We start from the raw sequence: 6,375 nt of genomic DNA, 5'->3' as shown, positions 1-6,375 counted from the left end.
CTCGGGTTCAGACAAACATTAACAGATGTTCCACTACCACTCTTTGTCTAAATCTATCATTTACAACTTTACATTTTTTTTAATGTGAACATTATCTTCGCCAAATATATTTGATTAAAAGTGTAGTGTTTATTTAAAATAGACGCCGCTTACTTTAATGTTATGTTATCTAATGCAAAGTGCTTCATACCTTTGAGTTTTTTGGGGCCGCTGCATTGGAAATGTAACATAAAACTCTAAACCAAAGTGCAACAGTGATCCAATCCAAATGTGATCTCAGAGCAGAAATAACTGTATTCCCGCCTCTAGTGCTGAATGCCACATACAAGAATAACTTTCCCATTACGATTGTTATTTAAATGAACATTCTTTTCATTTAAATAACTGCACCTTGCTTTGATATATATGTATTTTATTTGTCTTTGTTGCAGAGGGCACCATACTTTTCGTTTTATGAATACACACTGTGTAAACTTTAAATATTGCGATAGTAGCATAAAAACTCTGACCTCACCAAACGAACTATTTAGGGTTACGTAACCAATTCATCCAGAACAGAAGGGAAATAAGGGAAAAAAGAGGACACAGTGCCCCATTGGTGTCTTCTGAAGTGCGTAAAAACGCACATGTTTCCCTGGTGTCCCAGAGTGCGGAACCGTGCTCTCAGCACCGCTGGGACAGCTCCGTTTCGGACCCTCAAAGACGACAGCAGAGCAGCCGGGCTCAAGCTCGCAGATAAAGGCTTAGATAGTGATTGAGAGTGATGGTTAAATGGATTAGAGAGAGAGAGGGAGGGAGAGACGAGGAAGAGAGGGGAGGGATATCTGCCACGAAGCTCGCTGCCCTTGAGCACACAGGGCAAATCCGATCCGGTAAAGTACGGAGGACGCACACAAGTCGATCTTCTCACTTTTGGATACTTCACACACACCCTCCTCCGGCAATCCGGCATAAGTAGGGCACCGTCCTCTCGCGTGTGCTCATCTCGCGGGCTGTTTTATAAAAACTCTCCGGCAGGGAGGAATAAACAGTACAAACAAACGCGGAAGAACCGCATCCTCGCTGCGTAACGGCACGGTACCGGACCCGAGCGAGTGCCTAAAGCACCGGGACAGCAGCTCACGGTGAGTACATCCCAACTACTATTACTCCCAAACAACAACCCGGATGAGTCGCATAGAGAGCGGCTCCTCTCTTCTGAAACGGGCCCCTCTCCTCCATCTGTCCGGGCTTCTCACTTTTGATTTATGTCCGAAAGGCTAAAAAGTTGTTTGTGATCGTGTTTGATCGCAAAAGCAGCTATGTGATCGCGAGCCTCGGTTTATAAACGTGTTTATCGTATCTCGCAGTTTCTCATCTTTGATCGGAGCTTGCGGGACGCGCACGGCACACCCCGCGCGCGCGCCCCAGAGGAAAGCGAGAGCTGATCCTAAACTCTTACAATTGATCAACTTTAGTCACGTTTAGTCTCTTATAAGGTTCCAAGGTGACTAACAGAAATATCGACGATTGTTTTACACGTTTCTGTTTTGAATAGAGTCGCCTTATCTGAACTTCGCGCGTCTTTACGCGAAACGCAACCAATGTGCAGAAACGTAAATAAGCGACTTTTCTGAACCCGATTCAGCTCTGAAATTGAAAGAAGAAAGAAGACAGCGGATCAGAACTATCAACTAGAAACTGATGTGTATCAGTTAAAGTGCAAATGAAACACGACTCGATTTACACATTGAGGCGTTTGCTGTTCTTGCATCCAGAGTACATGCGTGCGCTATCTGAACGGCTAAACCGGGTCGGTTCTGGAAGTGTTCTTTGAACAGCTCTTATCTGTGAAGCGTGTGCATGTTCCGCACAGCAGACTCGTGTTGTACGCGACCGGCCATCTGTCGGGACTGCTGGCAGCTCGCGAGATGACATCCAACGTCTGTTTAGGGGTGTTGGCAAATGAAACCGTCCACTAAAAAGCATCGCATAAAAAACAGAATGCCATCATGTGTTTGTGAAGTTTAGCACTAACATGTTTGGGGCTTTTCTTTCAGACCCACGGACCATCTTGCGCGACTGACCGGAAGAACTCGAAGAACAGTTACTGAGTTAAAAAACTCGACTTCACACTTTTTGCGTGGGACACTGACCTTCAGCATAACAATATGCTCTGTGGCGCATCAGGGCAGGTGCTGCTATGGATGTGAGTCTGACAAGAAGCATCAGCATCTTTGAGGAATCACATCAGGACAGAACCGAAGGAGAAACACAACGCAATAAACTCGATTTGCAACGATTCCCCTCAAAACAGGAAACGCTTTTTTAATCAAGATATTTGACTTTGTTTGGAATAAACCAAAACATGACTGTGGTGAAGTTATGGGATGTTTTAACTTGACCACCTGTGATAAAAAGTCCCCCCTGTGAACCCACCGCGCACCCGTTTCTCCGGACCCTCTGTCGGCCTACCATGCGTGTACGCGTGGGACTCCTCTTCCTCCTGGCGCACGTGCTGGCGCGAGCCCGAGGCCAGTACGACCTGTGCAAGTCTCTGGTGAGCACGGACGACGGCGCGTTGTGGGAGCATTACGCGTGCCAACCCAAAGCCCAATCCGTGAAGGAGTACATGCGCATCCGCGTCGAGCCGCCGGGCGTCACCTGCGGGAACCCGCCGGAGAGATTCTGCACGCTGGTGAGTTCTCCAAACTTTCTGTGTGAGAGTGAAAAGAAGGTTTACTTCAGAGACCCACAATGAAGCTCAAATGCATTACCAGCGGAAAGGTTGTGGGTTCAGTTCCACAGTGATAAAAGTGTATACATTAAATGCACTGTAAGTCCCTTTAGATACAAGCATCTGCCAAGTGCATAAATATAATTGCTGTAAGAGATTCTGTGAAGAATCACTTTTATTACCTGACTGATATCACTGAAATAGGTGTCCTGAGAAATCATTGCCGTCTCTGGCAGTCCTGGGCTCTGTTAAAAAGACAAAGGACTGTCAGAACTTTGTTCAGAAACTTTCTGCCTGTCAATCATTTAGCTTACATGCTTTTGGAAGGCGTGTTTCTGTAGTGTATACTAGCGTGTCACAAAATCGTCTTTATGGATTTAAAATATGCAGCTTCTCTCTCTCGCTCAAAAACTTTAATTTCTTTCATTGTATAACTGAAGGAACTGTTATCCCCCAAAAGCATGCAGACAAATACGCACCCTTTGAAAATAAGAAACTTTGCTTTTCGAACACACTAATTCTCATCTCGCATACTCCACAGTATGTGAATCATAGGTGTGATATAAACGGATTCATCTGTGTTGTTTCTTACATGCTTATATCAGCACATTAAAGACACAAATACACACCACAGAGTGTCAATTAGTTTGCGGCCTGGCGAGACCTCAAGCAGATGTTTTTGCGCAGACCTCCAGCGTGTTTGCCGAGGCCTTTTAACCACCGGCCACCATGTCCATGCAAAACATTCAGGGTTTGGAGAACGATGCCAACCGATGGCCATCCTGGGGTTGGACGTCTTGAAGCCGAGTTAATTCACGCAGGATCCGCTGTGCAGGTCACCGATCACAGCAGAAAAAATGCAGCTGAGGTCAGCAGACATGCAGCGGAAGAGGCAGAAGTGTTGTTTACCCACGTGGGTTTGTTGGCAGAGCAAAGCTCACAGGAACAGAAACCATCACCTCATTAACAGCAGCTTCAACGGGTTATTCTCAAGGGCACGCCTGCCTTGGGTTTTACAAACTGAGTCAGGGAAAAAGGCTTGACTTCAAAGTGATGTCGATAAACAAGTTAAGCGATACATTAGCATTGAAGAAATAATATCTGTAATCTGAAAATGTTATTGCTCACCTTTGCAAAAGTTGCAAAGATACATCGCCATGATACTATGGTGTTAAGGTTTGTTCCTTTTTGGCTTGAAACAAAAGCAACCAGTTGCGACAAAGCAACAAAACCTTTAGATTTTGTATAAAATCGCTACCATTGTTACAGTTTAACTTGATAACAAAACATTTATTGATAATGGTCGTCAAAAGTGGCCCGGAACTGCACTAACTTCCTACATTCTTCAAAATATCTTCTTTATAAAGTATGACTATGGCAGTCAATGGGGTGCAGCAACTGTTTGGTTACAAGCGTTCCTCCAAATATCTTTCTCTGTGTTCATCAGCACAACGCTAGGGTGAGAAAATGACAGAATGTTTATTTTTGGGTGAACTACCCTTTAAAAACATGAGTGAATATAACGATCGCCAGGCTCGGAGATATCGACGATGCTTCTAAGTTTAATGCTTTATGCAGATTTGTAGTAATAACACAGATTCTTGCAAAAGGATAAAGCAGAAAAGCGGCGGGGTGGAGGGGATGCAGGCTGCAGGGAGAACTAACGCTTAAACAAGCATTAGTGTCAGGGGAACAGAGGTAATACAACACTGATTAGCTCAAATGAAATTATACACACACGCCACAATATCGTGTACAAACATGTGCAATGCAGACCCACAAACACACAACACTGTTCATTAAACATGATTCTGAAGAAACTGAGTCCTTCAATAATGGAGCGAGGATGATGATGGGAATCTGAGAGAAAGACGGTTACTGGTCTGGAGGAGAGGAAATGGAGAAGCTATCAGACACTTAACAGTTAATGATCGCTTTGATGTTAAACGGAAACAGCGCTCTTGCACTGCCGCTCAAAACTTCAGGGCCACTACATTGAGATGTGTCTCATGATCTTAAAAACCTTCAAAACGCAAAGGCTGACTACACTGGAGATGATCAAATATAACAGTTTTATTCTATCTATGTTTGTTGAATTCCAACAGAGTCAAACCTCAGGAGTGGCATAAAGTCATCTAACATCAATGTGAAAGACTGACGGCATGACAAGATACTTGAAAACTCTGATAGAAGGGATCCAGGTTATCACCGTTGTCACATAAAAAAAAGAATTGTTGAACTTTTCTAAAGTAGAAATATGACTGTTGTGTTGCTTAAAGGTGAATCTGAACTTGTTTTCTTTGCTGTATTTGAGCTCTGAAAAAATACACAGCATCTGTTCTGTTCACCTGTTTCTCCAGTTTTCAGGTTCTGCAGATAAATGCAAATACAAGCAATATTTTTATTAGAAATTTGTGATACATATACCTTTAATTTTCTGCAGCGGTATATAAAAAGATGAATAGTTGTGTAAGTGACCCTAAACTTTCAAACAGTAGTGTACACAAAAGAACAGTAATAGTGCAACCAAACACTTTGTCACCGTTTACTCACCCGGGGTGGAACATAAAAGGAGATGTCTGTCCGTTCTTCACCTCTTCAGAAGACTTATGGACTTTTATAATACTTTAATAGTGCCTTTGTGTCGATTTTGGATCACCGTTTGCTTCTGTTGTGTGGAAAAGACAAAATTGTGCTTCCCTTGTGTTTAACTAAAACAGTCATATGGGTTTGGACCAACATGAGTTAGGACAGAATGTGATTGTTTGGTTGATGTACCCGTAATCTTTAAAGACTTGTTTGGCAACTTTGTTTGTAAGATATTGTTACTTGGTCATGCAAATAATCATTTTGATTCTTACTCAAACCTATATAACACGCATTCGCATAGACACAGTTGAGTTGTTGTTCTTGGGTTGTGCTAATGGACCGGCTTCTGCAATGGACCGGCTTCTCTTTAATATTGATGTGGGCTTTAATGGGCTGTCCACGCCGCGCCCGGACGTTTTCCTTTTACGTTCTAGACATGAAGAGGGGAGGCAGGCCGGCACAGTCAGCACTTCACAACAGACGGATCCTCTCCGGTATTTATCCTTCCAAGAAAATGATAAACTCACATAAGAGAGAGAATCATTCAAGTAATGTTAACCGACTGAAGAACATCAACATAACTGCATAGTCATGCAAAAATGATTTTACTTCAAATTATCACAAGTCACTGAATAGTGAAGTTGTGTGCTGCTCTTTATATAGTGTGTGTGTGTATGTGTGTGTGTGTTTCGTGGCCATGAAAGTGTTGGCATGCTTTGGTTCCGAGTCTGTCCCAGTTTGTGCATGTTTGTGAGTCGGTCGCTATTATTGAGATAGAGAGTTAGGAGGAGAGAGAGCTCCCTTATGATATAAAGGAATCACAGTTTTGTTCAGCAGAAAAAACACATGCGCACACACACAAATGACATGTTTTTATCATGCATGTCTCTGAAAACACGCAGCCACGTTTCTTAAAAACGACGAAAGGTGTGAACGTGTGAACATATGTTGCGGTGCGTGTATGAAAGTAGAAACCCTCACGCTACACAACAGCAAATCTCTGATTTACACGCACAAATGAGCCACGGCTATAAATAGAAAACACAGAGAGAGAGAAACAGGAAGGAGAA

The 6,375-nt window shown here is 43.2% G+C and overlaps 1 protein-coding gene across 1 annotated transcript in view; it reads left to right on the top strand.

Moving 5' to 3' along the window:
- Nucleotides 1-778: 778 nt before the first annotated feature.
- Nucleotides 779-6,375, top strand: part of ntng2b (netrin g2b) — a 46,285-nt gene continuing 40,688 nt past the window's right edge. The window contains exons 1-2 of the mRNA XM_079485901.1: nt 779-1,124; nt 2,040-2,677. The gene's annotated coding sequence lies outside the window, so the exon portion shown is untranslated. The remainder of the gene's footprint in view (nt 1,125-2,039; nt 2,678-6,375) is intronic.

The sequence above is a fragment of the Barbatula barbatula genome (assembly GCF_947034865.1).
Source record: "Barbatula barbatula genome assembly, chromosome: 22".
NCBI classification, from domain to species: Eukaryota; Metazoa; Chordata; class Actinopteri; order Cypriniformes; family Nemacheilidae; genus Barbatula; species Barbatula barbatula.
Note: the sequence above shows the minus strand (reverse complement) of the source record. Positions and strands in the feature narration are given on the sequence as shown.